The sequence below is a fragment of the Anser cygnoides genome, chromosome 4 (genome assembly GCF_040182565.1).
Source record: "Anser cygnoides isolate HZ-2024a breed goose chromosome 4, Taihu_goose_T2T_genome, whole genome shotgun sequence".
In the NCBI taxonomy this organism is placed as follows: Eukaryota; Metazoa; Chordata; class Aves; order Anseriformes; family Anatidae; genus Anser; species Anser cygnoides.
This window is the reverse complement of record NC_089876.1, coordinates 26,661,849-26,678,594: the sequence shown is the minus strand read 5'-3', so window position 1 is coordinate 26,678,594 and position 16,746 is coordinate 26,661,849. Positions and strand designations below refer to the sequence as shown.

Below are 16,746 nucleotides of genomic sequence, written 5' to 3'. Positions count from 1 at the left end.
TCTACTGTATATCATGAAGTGATGCATTTTATACAATTCTCAGAGGAATACAGAACTCAAAAACCATGAGTCTGTTTACATAAGGGTTTCAAAAAGATGTTTTTTTTTCAAGATTTAAAAACTCAGAATGTGGAGATGCAACTATTTAACTTGATAATATAGAGAAGAGATCAATTATCCTCATTGCTTTTTTTTTTTTTGCTTTTTTTTTTTTTTCTTGTTTGTTTGCTTTCTCTGAATGCTGAGGTTTAAAGTACTGGTCAGTGCATTTGTTATACTTGTGTCCGAAGAATTAATGAACTTGTAAGTAACCAATATATTCTACCTGGGAGGGAACTTGACATTTTACTCCATTATATAGCAATCCTCTTCATGATAAACTAAAGCTCTCTTTTTCAGAGACATCTTTCTTCAGGCTATGATTTGTATTTGGAACTCCTCTTGTTCTGTGAGAACTCTTCAAAGCTAACTATGAGCACAATATTCTCTTATCAGCTTTATCAATGTTCTATTTGAAAGCAAACCTCTAGTTCCAGTATTTTAATTAATCTTGTATATTCCATGAGACCAAGTGTTTCATTCTGAATTGCTTTCTAATCTTTTTAAAATTCCTGTCCTTGCTATATTTTCATGTGTAGTTGTAAGTCTGAGAGGAGCTCTTACCAGAGCCTAGAGGTAGGTATAGAAGGAAGACCTCATCTAGAAACATTGTTGAAGAGGCACTGTAAGACTTTTGACACCAGAATTATTATTAACACATGGAGCAACATGACCATAATGGGAAAATACTTCCTCCAAACAGGGACCAGTGGGCATCCAGCGCTCTTAGTTCCTGTTGTAAGTCCAACAGCAGCTGCAGTTCTTCCATGACTACTGATTATTTTACATTCTGTGTTTCAGCTGTCTCATATGCTGTATGGACCATTTGAATTATAAATCAAGAATTGTAGCACAGAGTATTTTTTTTTTTCTCCCTGAGGAATACTGCTTAATACCTGAAGTCTTGAGGGAGATTTTCCACCTTTTCCAACTTTCCAAAGAAATCCTTAGTACGCAAATTATTTTTCTTGTTTCAATAAGAACAGCAATGGAAAAACAACGAAGAATTCTAGAAGAATTTGAGGGTAGAATTTTTGTATTGCAAATACTGTAAGCTATGTATATAACCTTGATGCCAGTGCTAATTTACTGGTATTCTCTCCACTGTAGGATGCTCTTCTCAGATCTCAAGCTCGACATGTGCTTCTTTCTAGAAGTGTTTCCTTCCAGATCAGCTGTACACCACTGACACAGTGAAACTTTCATTGAGGAAGACGATTTTCACATGTATACAAAATAGACAGTGCTCAGACACTAGACATATCTTAGGAAGTGGATTCATATAGCAGAGAAAAATGAAAATGGAGATAATATTTTTAAAGCAACATGTAAAGTTTGTATCTATATAGTTTTCTTCAACTGTTTATCACAAACAGAGTCTTTTGAAATTAATCAAGTAACTGCTATACACTGATTAGAAAGGAGAGTGATTAATGATGAATGGAAAAAAAATCAGATACAGGCAACTCAAAATGATTTAAATACACTGAAGTGGAGTGAAATATACATGATGAATAAGTGAAAGTTTTATATGCATATCCACACAATGAAGAGTTTGACTGTATTTTCACTGATGTTTCCATCATATTTTTAAGATTAAAAAATATATATATTTTTTACTTTCTTGTTCTTAAAATCTAGTGGAATTACTGTGGCATACATTTTCCTGTGTATGGAATAATCTATCTTTACCTGGGGTTGTACTCAAGGAAGAGAGATAATAGTTTGATTCCACTAAGTTTCTCTGCAGAATGTCCAAAGCTTGTTGGTAACAACATCAACCATTAAACATATGATTTTTAATTTTTGGTTTTGAATGCTATTGAATGGAAAAAAAAAAAAAAACAGCAGGAAAAGTCTACTATTTTATTTTTTTTTGAACTGTTTTCCTTACTATTCTATATGAACAATTTTTCTGCTCTGAGTCATAATTTCAGTGATCTCTTACTTTCAACTTGACTTGTCAGTGGTTAATACATCCTTGATGTGAATAGGAAATTGGTCAGTTTAAACACACTTCAATTCTGGATGTCTTGCAGGAACCTATGAACTCACTTTATTCTATGGAAGGAGTTACCAGATCATTCTGTCCATCTCAACATATGACTTATATTTGACATGACATTCAATGTTACTTGTTCTGTTATTTTTGAGGGACTTCTATCATGAGTAGCTGCACAGGGCTCCCAATGATTTATCTTTACTTATAATCTGTTCTTGAAACAGATCTACTTGCCATAGATAAGTACTGATGTTTGACCCTGAAATATGACTCTTCCTGCACTGCTATGTGTGCAGATCTTCTTCTACACCTTCTAGAGGTGGGGTAGATATAAAATGGGAAAATCACAAGTTTACCAGATTCCTCCTAAGTAGGAAGTTACTGAAGTCTGAGAACTCTGCCTGTTATGTAGGCAGCTGATAACGGTTGTGTTAACATATTTACATGTAACATTACATTTCTTCATGAAATGTAGGCATTTCACAGAGATTTTCACAAAAGGTCTGGGAACTTGAGAGTCCTAGGCTCTGTCTACGTGGACTCTGTTGTAGAAGATACAACAAGGATAAGTTAGAGTTGATTTAGTTGAATTAGCTTTAAAATGACAACATACTCTCCCCTGGATCTCACCTGCAAACAGCACAGTCTTGGATAATGTGTACTGTTGGCTGTTCAGAGAAGCCTATGCCTTTATGGAGAGCTAAACTTATCCAGAATTACCAGCTCTTCTTTGGAGCTTCTTGGCACTAATTTAGACCAAATCTGATACAGGAACATCTGTAGAACTAATTAGAAAGCCAGAATCCATTGTGTAGGACCTTAATTTAAGCATCAGCTGGGTTAGGCCACTGACATGATGAGAAGATGATGAAAAAATTGTCAAGGAGAATTGTTTTGGATCTCACTTAGTTTGTCCTGGACTTAAAATGAATCCCAAACTCTTTGGAGGCTTTATATGATTTTATTTTATTTTATTTTATTTTATTATTTATTTATTTATTTATTTATTTATTTTTTTGAATTATGCCCTTTGAAGAATAAAGAGAAAAATTAAACTGTGGAAATATAATAGAAATATTGAACAAGTAATACTTGCTTTGCAGTTGAATCCATGGGATTTGTATAATCTTTTATATAGTTTTACTAGATATTACCAAGTGGTTTGAGCTGAGCCTTGATCAAATTTTACACACACATATATATAAATATATATATATTCTGATGTGTTTAAAGCTTTTGGAAAGTAAACAAGTTTGTTAAAGACACAACTGAAGGGACAGGATCTCAACTGCTGTTGAGGCTTCTCTTTGGCAAGACAGTTTAAGAAACACCTTATTGAAAAACCTTCTTAATGAATATATATATATAAAACCTTCATAATGAATATATACATATATATTTCAGTTCTAATAGTAGAAGGTCTGTTTGTGTGAGACAAAGCAGATTACAGCTGCTTGGCACTGCTTCTACTCGGTTGCCAGGATGGCTGAGTCATATTTTTAATGAATTACCCTCTGGTCAGCAAAAGATGTTTCTAAGCCAGAGTGCCATCCAGAGGGGAACTGGTATGTGTACTATCCAATTCTTTGGGCTGTGCTAGAACAATCTTGCTGTTTCTGAAGTAGAAAGAAGAACGTTCTGTACACTTGGAGACTGGAACTTTAGAGAATTGCTGCAATCTTATTATGGAGATGTCAGACATTAACAGATTGTTCACATATCTTTGTCAGGAATTTTTATGACTGAAAGAAGGAAACAAAACACAAATTTAGACCTGGTTTGTGACATTTACACAAATGGATCAAGCTGTGAAGATATTGCTTTAAAACATGCTAGCTCTTGTCATTGCAGCATGGCAGTTTATGTAATTGATCTTCAGAGCAGCCTTCCTGTCATGATACTTCTGGTACCTGGATTGTGGAAATGCTAGTAAAAAAGTCCCTCTGAAGTGCTATGCTGAAGTAGCTGGGTATTTCTTTGATGGAGGGTAAAATGCACCCATCTGTTTCTAGTGTCATATTTTTAATTAGATCTCAAGAGCAAGTGCTGTGTTCTGCACCTGGGACAAGGCAATCCTGAATATATGTGTCTTGCTGGGGGACGAGAGACTGGAGAGTGGCCCCAAGGAAAGCAATCTGGGGATTTTATTTATTTTTTTTTGATGGCAAGTTGAATGTGAGTCAACAGTGTGCCCTGACAGCCAAAATGGACAAATATATCCTGTGGTGCATCAGGCACTTACTGGTCAACGGAAGTGTTTATCTCACTGTATTCTGCACTGATGAGGCCTCACTTCAAGTACTGTGTGAAGTTTTGGGCACCACAGTATAAAAGGGACAGAAAACTACTAGAGAACATCTAAAGGAGGGCAACAAAGATGGAGAATAACCTAGAGGACAAGATGTATGAGGAGTGGCTGAGGTCCCTTGGTTTGTTCAGCCCAGAGCAGAGCGGGCTGAGGGGAGGCCTCATGGTGGCCTGCAGCTCCTCACCAGGGGACTGAAGGGGCAGCTGCTGAGCTCAGCTCTCTGGGGACAGTGACAGGACACAGCTGCAACAGGAGAGGTTCAGGCTGGATGTTAAGAAAAGGTTCACCCAGAGGGTGGTCAGGCACCGGAACAAGCTTCCCAGGGAAGTAGTCACGGCACCAAGCCTGCCAGAGTTCAAGAAGCCTTTGAAAAATGCTCTCAGACATATGGTTTGATTTTTAGGTGGTTCTGTGCAGAGCCAAGAGTTGGATTCAATGATCCTTGTTGGTTCCTTCAGACTCAGGATATTTTATGATTCTGTGATACACCCTTTGAATGAATTGGTTGAATTCAGCAAATAAGTTATGATTTTCCCAGGAGTAATGAGCAGCCTTGTACGAATTCCTAGCTATGCCTGAAGTATTTTTAGAGAAATGTGTGAAAGCATTTTATCTTGTACTATGAAACTGTTGTGGGAGAAATATAATATAGCAAGACTGTACTGGGAAGACCATCCTCTATCTTGAAGTCCTTCAGGACACAAGGATGGTTGCAGAAAAAAATGCATTGTTTGTGACAGGAGGTTAAAATTCAGTCATTTGTCTTCATGAACAAGAGTTGCATTCTAAAAGCGTAGCTGTTGACCACAACATAGTTCATCTTCACTGAGTCTCAGTGTACTACCATTGATTTAAATTAGTGATGAATTACAGATTCTCCAAATAAACTTCACATCTTACAGTCAATTTCTGACAGTCAGTAAGCTACATTCCTCTGGACAATTTATTTATGTTTTTCATACTATTAAATTAAGCTAACTGCTTGAGTGATGTTGAGAATGGCCATATTAAAGTAAAGCTGCTGCTAACAAAATATTAAAATGGAGTTCAATAACTAACTGCATTTTCCTTTGGCAAGAATAATACTATTTGTATCACTTAAATACTTTTTCAGTCAATGGTGTTTTGATTTGTCCTTGTAGATGCCTGGTATTAGTCCTCTTTTTATCCAACAAGAGCTTCTTTCATGGGACTGAATATTCACCATTTCAAACTCCTGTCCCCCTTGATACTGTTTGCTAGTATTATTAAAACACAAAAGCAAAATTACTGCTGTTCAGAGTGCACCAGAAGGGAAAGGCCAGGCTGTTGATCAGCCTGATGCAGAGACATGCTGACAGCAGAATATTTGTTTACCATTTCTAATTCCTAGTTTGTCCCCAAAAGTGTCATTTGTTTTTTAGCAGTGATTCAAGCTGACATTTACATCACATCACATTACATTAAGCAGTGTTATGATCAGGAGTAGTAAGCTATGTAGGTAGACTAGATAATTTAAAATAGGAGCTCCAAGTTAGATACATTGCTTAGAAAAGGCCTTTGAGGTTTAGCACAGCTGCTGCAGGAGGGATGAAGGGAATTTGGTCTGTAAAGACTGAAATACACCATTTCAGAAAGAAAAGTGGTCTTGTCAATTTAACCAAGGCCCAAAGCTACTTCCTGAGGTGTTCAGGTTGATTAAATCTGCCTGAGAGCTTTTTGCATGTGTGCATAACTATTATTTCCTTAAAAAAAAAAAAGTAAATGAAGTTATAAAATAGGTCTCAGATGAACCAGCACCCTTTTCTTGTAGTTCACTCTGCATTTTCCTCAGCTATAAAACTGATCTAAAACAAAAATACTATCTGAGCTCCAGCTGACCTCTGTCCAGATTTACATTTTCTGATTTCTATTGGTCTCAACAATCTAGTGGAAGATGAAAATCTATCTATCTATCTATCTACCTATCTATCTATCTTTTTTTTTTTTTTTCTCAAATAGCTTGTTCCTTTGTGTCTAGTGAAGCTTGTCACCTTCCAGCTAGCTTTCTAATTGGACAGGTCCCCTCTTAGAAAGATATTTAAGAGCAATGAGCAATGCAGAATCCAGTGTAATGCTCTGTAATAGTGTACATTACTCAACAGTAGAAATATGCTTAACTGTTCAGAAATATGAGGAAGTTTGGTGAATTTTCCTAGGGGAAAAAAACTCCATCTTAGCTCAATAGACAAGAGTTAAAATTCAGCAACAATTTAAAGATAGACTAAATGTACTCATTCAGGATTATGTTAAATAGGGAAGAAGCACTACAGATATATCTATCAAAACTCTTGTGACAAACTTTGGAACAAAATAGCAGACTTTTACCTCTTCTAATCCTTCAGTTGATGGTGGTGTTACAGGAACAGTTGATATGAATACGGTGAGTTTTGTCTTTGTCTTTCCAGCTGTTACTCTCCCCATCTCTGGTCATCATACCACTAGACCTTCATCATCTTCATTCTGAAAGATGTCCTGAACAAAATAAGTCAAAGACAGGAATTTCCATTGTTGACCTTAACACTAAATTTGAATGTATAATATTCTCCTCTCCTCTCCTCTCCTCTCCTCTCCTCTCCTCTCCTCTCCTCTCCTCTCCTCTCCTCTCCTCTCCTCTCCTCTCCTCTCCTCTCCTCTCCTCTCCTCTCCTCTCCTCTCCTCTCCTCTCCTCTCCTCTCCTCTCCTCTCCTCTCCTCTCCTCTCCTCTCCTCTCCTCTCCTCTCCTCTCCTCTCCTCTCCTCTCCTCTCCTCTCCTCTCCTCTCCTCTCCTCTCCTCTCCTCTCCTCTCCTCTCCTCTCCTCTCCTCTCCTCTCCTCTCCTCTCCTCTCCTCTCCTCTCCCATTCTTGTGCCTCCTTTTCCTTCCCCAGCCATATCTGTTTTCTGTCTGTCTCCATTTTCATTCTGCTATTTGAATGGCAGACTAATGTAAACTTTCTTTAAGAAAAAATCTGTACTTTTCTGTTTAGAATGGTGGCAAAAAGATCCATCTCAAGTATCCTTCTACTGGTACAAGTTTTCCAGGGCTTGGCAAGGCTAATAAGATCATAGACCAGACATTGTAAAGCATTAAGATTTCTGAAGCAGTACTCATGCAGACATTTAGTGGTGAAATCCAACATTGTGACCTCAGATTGTATCTCCTTAATCTTGAAGCTGTCAGAAATCACCAAGACTTAATTTCTGTCAGTACAAAATCAATTCTTAGACTGATGATGTATGTGTGTAGCTCCACAAATCTTATTCCCAGATATGTTTTCAAAAACCAGACAGTCAAAGGACCACGGTATTTCAACATAGCAGAAAGGTGTCTTTATTGTTTTTCACCTCTTGTTCTGTTGGTCTGACCTGTTTATGAAATATCATCAGGTAGTACTGGCCACTGCTATTTTGAAAAACAGGAAAGCAGGGGAGACGTATATACTACAGACTCACAAAACTACACATCTCTTTCAGGGGGTTTAATTTATACTGATGTAAGAATTTTAGGGATTAAAGAGAGCAAAAATAGAGCAAGGACTCTGAAAAATAGTGATGAAAGTGTTCTCTTTATCCTATTTCAAATGCTCTGACCGAGGTCAGCATACTGGGCTTGAAACCTTCTCTCTTCGTTCTTGGTTTTCTTGCTTTTCAAATATCCCTGTCACTCCCCATAGTACCCACTGTTTCTGATTTGCAGACTGCAAAGCAAATCTTCAGACTGCAGCTGAAATAACAGAGCTTTTATTCTCTGCTACAGTCACCTGAAACTTACTGGTTTGGCAACATTCAATTGTAGAAGCTGAGTCAGGCAGTTTATAAGAGACTGAGCCAAGAAGAGCTGTATTTAGCTCCCCTCGATTGTGATTTTGCTTTGCCTGTTGCAAGTTTGGGAGTGAAAATGTATTCTCTCTCTCTGATTATACAGTAACATCTTTACTGCATCTGAACATCAGTCAAAGACCAATTGCTTCCAAACAGGCTCATTAGAAGTGTCTTTGTGACAGCATACAGATAAAGACAGCTGACAGAAAAAAAAAAAAGAAAAAAAAAAGAAAACAGGCAGCATTTAAATGCCTATTTCTGTGAGCTTCCTTGTTTTCAGTGATTGAATATAACGATTAAAAAATGATATCTGCTAGAATGACAATGGTATCAATAAATAATACTCCCAGTAATCTCATGGCTGCAGAATTCTTGTGGTGTTTAGGTACCATGAAAAAATGGAAAAGAAGTGTTCAGCAATATGATATATTGTTAGCTCAAACTAAAGCCTGATTCAAACAGGAAAAAGAAAGTTTATTAGTAAATCACAATAGAAAATAATTAATTGCCATTTAAGAAGTGACTAGTCAAAATTTGGACATTAATTTCAAATTATATGGCAAATTATTGCCAGCAGTTTAATGTAGAAATAGACAATGATAAATTGTTAATGAAAACTTTTAAACTCCTTAAGAACCCAAAAATTTGGATGAGCAGTAGAGAAAAGATGCAAATCCTGTACTTATGTTCAGATAAAAGGAAATAGATTCATTATTATTATTATTATTATTATTATTATTATTATTATTATTAAAGTAGAATGACATTTCCTGCAGAGAAAGCACATTTTAGCCAATAGGGCCAATACTTCAGACCCTCAGTGAAATGGTCAACACTTTGGTGTTGTCTCTTGGTGGAGTTAAAATCAGTAACGAGGCAAAAAATATTGCCTGTTCACAGTGTCTAATGATGTGGGACCAGACTGTATCCAAAGATGATTGGGAATTTCGTCAGATGACTTTGTCTTGTATTGAATAATGTGATTTGATATTTCTCCATGTGACTGTTATCACTTCTTTTTGGAATATCTTCATAAAGAGGTCTGGGACTTTCTAAAATGTAACTTTGACTTCTAATAAGTGCTTTTATACTGCTACCTATTTAAAAGTTCTCTCTACTTTGCACGTCTGTAATCTGTGTAGAAAAGTGTCAAAAAAAAAAAAATCCTGTAAAGTTGTGTATGCCTTATTGAGAGCTGTAGAATAAATAAATAAAACTGCTTTAAGAGGAATTTGTGATTTTTACAATCTATTAATTGCTGTACAAATGTGTCTTCTATGTTTAACTTAAAACAAGAATAAAGTTTTTGCTTTTTAGTATGGCAGACTTTGTCTGCAAGTGTTTATAAGTTCAGTACCTGAAATTTTCTTCCCTATGACATTTGCAAAGAGCAAGTAGTAGTCTTAGTAATAAGTGCTAATAATTCATGATAGTTGAAATTGCATGATTTAACACTTTGACACTATGAAATCTAGTAAAACTACCATGCTAAGAAAGTCTTTCAGTATTTTTTATAACTTTCTCCTAAAAAAAAAAAATAGTTGGGGAAAAATAAAGGATCAAAATGCACTTGGTATGTGACATGTACTGTGTTATGGTACTTAACTGTGAAATTAAATCAACTTTTATTCTATTACATAATCTTTCTCTCTTTAAATTCAGATGTTTAGCAAGAGATGAGGAGAAACAGACCAGGACTGATTAATTACTGTCATTCTATGCATCTTCCATAAACCATAAAGAGTGGTCATTGTGCAGCTCACTGAGTAGTAGAGTAAAACCACTTTCTTCAGAAATACCACTAGGTAGGATGCCTTTAAAGCTTTATGCATATTACTGAAAGATCAGTGAAACTGAAAACTGTCCTTAGATGTTATTACAGAACTTTATAGAACAGGTTTTTGGGTGGAAGCAGCTCCTCATTTGCTTTGGCAAATGATTGTGATAGGTGAAAATAACTGACATCACCTGGAATACAACAGGGAAGTACAAGAGAATTTTGTTTTTGTTTTGCTTTGTTTTGTTTTCCAACATAGTGATGACCACCAAATTATGATGATGATTATTTTTTTTTAATAGTGAAGTGAATACACCCATGTTTTGAGATAGTGGTGGAAAAAGTCAAATAGCTAATATAGCTAATAAAAGGAAGGGGATTTTAAAATCCATGTCACACATCTTAACTTGCTCTCTAGACAATTAATTCTTTTCCTTTTGATTGCTTGCATCTGTGTCAGTGGCTAAATTTTTATCTTCAGAGTCCTCCCAGGAGTACTACCGCCCATGAAATCAGAGATCTATTGCTTGAAGAATGTACGGTGGATTGTGTTGGGAGAGGTGAGGTGGTGAAAACAATATTTTTCAGGTACTCCATGTGAAAGAATAATTTCTCTCTGTCCCTTTTCAGAATTCCTGTGCAGCCACTAGCTGAGATGGGCAGACTGTGCAGGCTGGGAAGCCAGTAATCTCCTTGTAGAACGGTAACTCAGCTCTTATCAGGTAGTCTCAGAGTTGCTAGTGAAGTAGCCTAGAGCACATAAAAGTTCAGCTTGTGCATGAAGAACAGCTGGCTAAGGCTAAACTCATATGAATTTGGGTCTGTTGTGAACATATGCCCTACTTTTGTTTTGGACTTGGATTCTTCATCAATATTAAGTACATCTTCATCGATACTAATCTACAGCAAATGCTAGAATAATGCTCAGTTCTTTTTTGTGCTTACTGAGGAGGAAATTTTTAGCAGGGGGGAAATGAACAACCACAGAGACCATACATAATTTTTGATCCAGGTTGAGTTTTGTGATCAAAGTGAGGTTGTATATGCACATCTTATTTGTTTTGTAGGTCTGTTGAGATTTAGTAAGAATCACCATTCTGGTGTACATAATCTTCACAACTACTTTGTTTTCTGAAAAGTCACTGAAAGGTGCGTGGAACTTCATAAAGTCCAAAGAAATAACTACTTAAAGCTGAGAAAAATGAACAAGCCACCAAAAGGAAATGAGAGAAAGTACTCTGTCAGAAGATAGGAATATATCTTGGTTACCAAGTAAATCTTGGTTTTCTGGTCCACAGTTAAAGATTAATGAAAATAATGCCCTTCATTAGTTCTCTAAAATGCATAAGAATATACAAAATATCCAATATTTCATTATCCAGCAGAGATGTCACTGAGACTGTACACCAGAAAGAGACACACCACTTTTCCTTTAACCTCTACTGTATTTCTTAGGTATTTTTGTTTTGTTTCATCTTCAGGAAAACAGGACTAAACTCCAGGAACAGAAGCTCAAAATTTGCTCTCATCATTTCTTGAACTCACTTTTCCTTGGAAAAGACTGATTATAACCTTCCTTAGTGCTACAAAAAACACCCTAGAAAAACAAAAGAGAAAAGAGTTCTGAAGAGTAAACTTTACAGATAAATGTAAAAGTTGTGCAAATTGTCTGTTTTGTTTGTTTGATTGTTTCTCTTGTATCCACGATAAAGAAACTTTTAAACTTTTTTATTGGTAATAGCGACCATTTGCAGGCAGCCTGCAAATGTCTATAATTATTAGATATGCCCAAACTTGCTTACTTTTGGATCTTGAACATGCTTGCTGATTATTTGGGTGCATTTTGTACTAAAATTTTCATAATATCTATAACTTGTATTTTTTTTCTTATCTAGTATTCCACATTTTATATTCTAGTTCCCCTGTAGCCTTTCTCAGAGCAACGCATTGTGTCATAGCAAGAGGATTTTGGTTATAATTTTGCTGAGTCTTAAAGATTGTAACTGTCACTTTTACAGAGTTCATATTCCAATGCTCACCAGTTCTCGTCAATTAAAAATCTCTGTTTTGAAGAGTATGGGTATAAGTCTGTGGTAGGAACACACCTAACTATTGCATAAATATTATAAATATTATTTATAGATAGCTTTATAAACACCTGTGTAAGTATGTGTGTATATATAATTGTGAAACAAAGAGAAATCTATGACAGCCCTATGTAAAGAGTTATCTTTACAACAAAATCACTTGTTAAATCCAAGCTCTAATTAATGTAGTTCTTCATATGGAGCAAACATACTCCTCTGGAGTAAGAAACATCATTTGACTTCCAGTTTCTGTCTGTCAGATGGTATTATAAACATATAGTAAGTTTGGTAATAATGTAAATAACCTATGCTTAGAACAATGTGGCAAATCAAATCTGTCTGTATAACTTTGAATATTCTGCAAAAAAGGTTCATTACTGAATTCCAGTTACACCTACACAACTGTATGTATATATGTTTGCCCAATTGCAAACGAATTGTCGCAATCAGGTTATTTTGTGTCACCTTAAATTAGTCTGTGCTCATTATCTAAAATGTTGGGGCTATAGCTTTGTGACACAAACTGTCCTCTGTCTTGCCTTGGCAGCTCCAGTTCATTAAAACAATGTTATTATCATCATGAGCTATTCAAGTCAATAAGCATCGGTACCAGTAGAACACAGCATTCATCTATTACTCTCAGCAACTCTGCATGGGTTTATTTATGAGTAATCAGGCTGCTCAGCAGAAGGTATATTCATGCCAATTACATGCTACCTATTGCATGAAATACCTAATTAAAGTTTTCTCTATAAACATTAGCCTGATTGAAGTCAGCTTACTAGCAGCCAGACAGTCAGAGTCATGCCAAGTCCTATGTAAATCCATGAAACACAATTGTTTCTGACTCAGTTTGCATTAAGCCATTCTGTATGCCTTGAATTCAGAGAGAAAAAGTAAATTTAAACTCCTTTGAATGTAATAAAATATAAATTTAAAGTACTTGCAGGCAGTGCTGCATAATTGCTGGCCTTCTGGGAGTTTGTTGCTAATTCTCCTGTTTTTCCTCATAATTTAGGAATTTAATATTTTATTATCATGAGGATTAAAACTTGACTAATAGAAAAGCTATTGGAAGTTTTCATGCAATTACACTAACAGTAATAATAAACATAAATATAAATATGATTGGTCTCATACCTGTGAAAATGCCAGGAGCGACCCTGAGAAAGTGAAACTGAATTTCTGTTGCAATGTGGTCTAGAAGCTGACAGGCATTTACGAAAGTGAGCAAATCCACTTGACCAGATTATACAATGGAGATCATCTTTTTTTTTTTTTTTTTTTTTTCCAGTGCCGTAGGAAACATGTCCTTTCAAGTGGGAGGACTTCAATATAAATTGTATCCTGTCTTATTCACCTTATTCACTTTCACCTTAGTCTTAAATCACATGAGAACGTGTAATTTTTAAACATCATTAATGGAAGTCTTTTGAGCACATAAGATAGCTGATATACCAGTCCAAATTATGATCCTTTAAATATCCATAAGGCAATACCGATCTCCATAAATCTGCATGAGAAACTGCTGTCAGCACATATCACACCCAGGCCACCAGATCTTTTCTCTTCTGTTTCTTCATTAAAATTAGCCTAAGTGACAAATTGAAAGAAATTTTTATTTTTAATTATGTTATTAAGGATTAAAAGACAATTAAAAAGAAGTGTTTATTGTTTTAGTCTTCAATATTACCCTTTTAAATATAGGTTATAACACTGTCTAGAGGAGTAGTTCAGGGTGATAATGTCATTCAGGCTGATAAGGCAAGAAGAATTTTGAGTGAAACAATTTGCCTTTGTTAAGTGAGCATATCCTATTGACTACACACCAGCAGTTATGCAATACAAGCAGGGACAATTAAACTAGGTAGATTTAAACTATTTAATTATATTGTACTATATTATGTGGTTTGTGGAAAGAACACGACACATTTAGTGTAGTAATAATAATTTTCCAACACACAAGTCATTTAAATGGAGATAGATCTAATAATAGTCACCAAAAATGGCTTTCCTAAAACCCTTACTCCATTTCAGTTTCACTGCCTGGAGCTTATGAGGGATGATATTTCAACATCCTTTTTCATGGCCTTTGGCAGGAATAAGGCGGCACCTCGTTAAGATAAGTAGAAAGTGCAGCACTGAGCAGATTGTGGTCATTTCTGGGAAGATACAGGTATAAAGAAGATGTTCTCAGCTTTTCTATGCCTTTTTGGAAGCAGAAAGCAGTGAAACTTGGGTTGTTTATCCTTCATCTCTACCTGATGAAGGATCACACCTATCTTCAGGATTTGCAAACTTTATGGGCAACTTTTTGTAGTGTTTTAACTGGAATTTTATAATAAGAGGAAAAAGCAAAGACAAAACATGAAGGCAGTGGAAGTAATTAAGCATCTGAAAGCAATACATGGAACCAGATTTTCATTATCTTTCTATTAAGAAGTCTGGAATAGCAGTTCTCCCATGTTGTTTACATAACCTTGCTTAACTAACTAAGGAAAAGAACTGGAAGGATGTCCTGGAGAGTGGAAATCAACAGAAATCTGAAGTTGGGGATAAACAGGTCAGAACTTCTAAGACATAGGCATCAGATATGTCAGAGTCTCACATTAAAATTACAGCTGTGTTTAGACCTATCTATCTTGCGAGCAGTGTGGTAACTGCATTTGAAAAGGGAAATAGAAACTGATACATATAGAAGCAAACAATGGAGTTCTTCATGTTGAGATGAGAAGACAACTTTAAACATTCTTCTTACTTTGCTTTTCTTAGGGAAAGAAAATATAAAGGAAAACAACAACAGCAAAAACACAAACAAAAGCAAAAAGTCAGCTAAGAAGCTTGCTAATTTCTACTTAAAAACATGTCTGGTCTCCTGGACCTTGGTTCAGGAAAAATTTTGAGGGTAATTTACTGAGGGCATCCCCTGGCCCAGGAGCAAATAGCCATAAAAATATGTCTGTGCCAGGCAGCACTGCCTGGGACCTTAAGAGACTGACTGAGTGCTCAGACAGTGGAAAAGAGCTTTTAACTTTTCTTAACATTGGTCTTGCTAGCTGAGGATGTGCTTTTGCTGAGGTATGTGATCCATATGCTGCTGTTTAGGAAGGAGGTTTTTTGTTTTGTTTTGTTTTTCCCAAGAAGTGATTGATTTAATTTACAATTGTTTGGTGGTGTGTTATTATTATTGTTTTTTTCCCAACACAGACTTTTTTTTTTTTCTTGGATTAGTGAGGATATGGGAATTTAGAGGATTTAGGATTAATTTTTATACAAAACAAAAATTATTCCAGCCTGCTCTGGGTGTCCCTGCACCCCCTGGGCAGGGGTTTGGAGCAGATAGCTTCCAGAGGGCCCTGCCAACATCAGCCATCCTGGGATTCTGTAATTCTATAGGGAGAAACAAAGAACTTCTGAATTCTTACTGTTTGGTACCGGCAGATACTGAGCTGTATTGTTCAGGTTATTGTAGCTAGAACATGGATTGTCATTGTATATAAAATATACTGCATTTTTTCATTCTTATCCTCTCCCTTCACAAACATATATATTTAAACATTGTGCATTCACAAGATATCTTTAAGAGATGTTGTCTTCAAAAGAATGGAAATCATAGATAAGGCAAAACCTCTTTATAAAAGCAAATGCAAATTTTTCTTCATAATACTTGGGAATGTTCTTCTTTTGTTGAAAGATATGAGGCCTGTGAATACAAAATGACCTTTTCTTTATGAACCTTTACAAAGGGGATTTGAAAACTAAGATAAAAGTGATTCATTCAGAATGATTCAAAATGATTTTTCATGTTAGAGCTAATCTTCATAGAGCTATAGTTTACTTTTTACTTCTGAGGTAGAAGCTGTACACTTTTCCTTGGAGAAAAATTATAGCAGATACTTAATATTTTCCTGTTAGTCTACTCTAGAAATAGAGATCTTTCTCAAACAATCAATATTTTGCCTACAGACAAACATGGCATGGGTTATTCCAGGTGAGAACACATGCTATCTTGTTTTACTCATTATAAAAGGAAAAACATGGTGTATTTCTTGTTCCCTCCCATGATAATATTTCTTACTTGCTTTGTGCGAGAGCAGCATTCACTAGAAAGATAGAACATCCATGCTGATAAAACTAATTAGTTTAATCATGATAGATCCAGTATGTGAATTTCATTAGAGTATGAATTATGTATTGTCCAGAATAATACTATAAAAATGCAGTGGGTAGATAATTTTTATTTTTATTTTTTATTTTTTTAATAATATATGTATCTATATATCTATTTATGCCAAGAAATAGTGTAGGAAATAAACTTATAAAAATTATCAATCATGAGTTCAAAAAAATGCATTAGTATGTTTTCAAGATTTTTTTATTTTTTATTTTGTACGGATGAAAGCATATTCCATATAGAAAGTAGATATTCTCTATTTACCCTTTTGATATAAAGTTGTGAAAATATGCTACTCTCTGAGACAAAATGCTACAGTGGAACAAGATAGTTTTGTACCTAAAAGCAAATGATTAGAATTCCGCTTGCAAAAATTTAAGTACATCTTTGCGTAAATTTGTAGTTATTAGTAAAACAAAAGTTACAAAAGGCATAAAGCCACGCATCCACATATCCACATCATTTTATTTATTTATTTA

The 16,746-nt window shown here is 35.4% G+C and overlaps 1 long non-coding RNA gene across 2 annotated transcripts; it reads left to right on the top strand.

Moving 5' to 3' along the window:
• Positions 1-10,369: 10,369 nt before the first annotated feature.
• Positions 10,370-11,616, top strand: LOC136790669 (uncharacterized). 2 transcript variants are annotated; one of them, XR_010831038.1, is made up of 3 exons: positions 10,370-10,566; positions 10,637-10,728; positions 11,488-11,616. It is a non-coding gene; the product is annotated as an uncharacterized lncRNA (long non-coding RNA). The 2 variants fall into 2 exon arrangements; XR_010831039.1 differs by having other exon boundaries at positions 10,637-10,709; positions 11,488-11,577.
• The last annotated feature ends 5,130 nt before the right edge of the window (positions 11,617-16,746 follow it).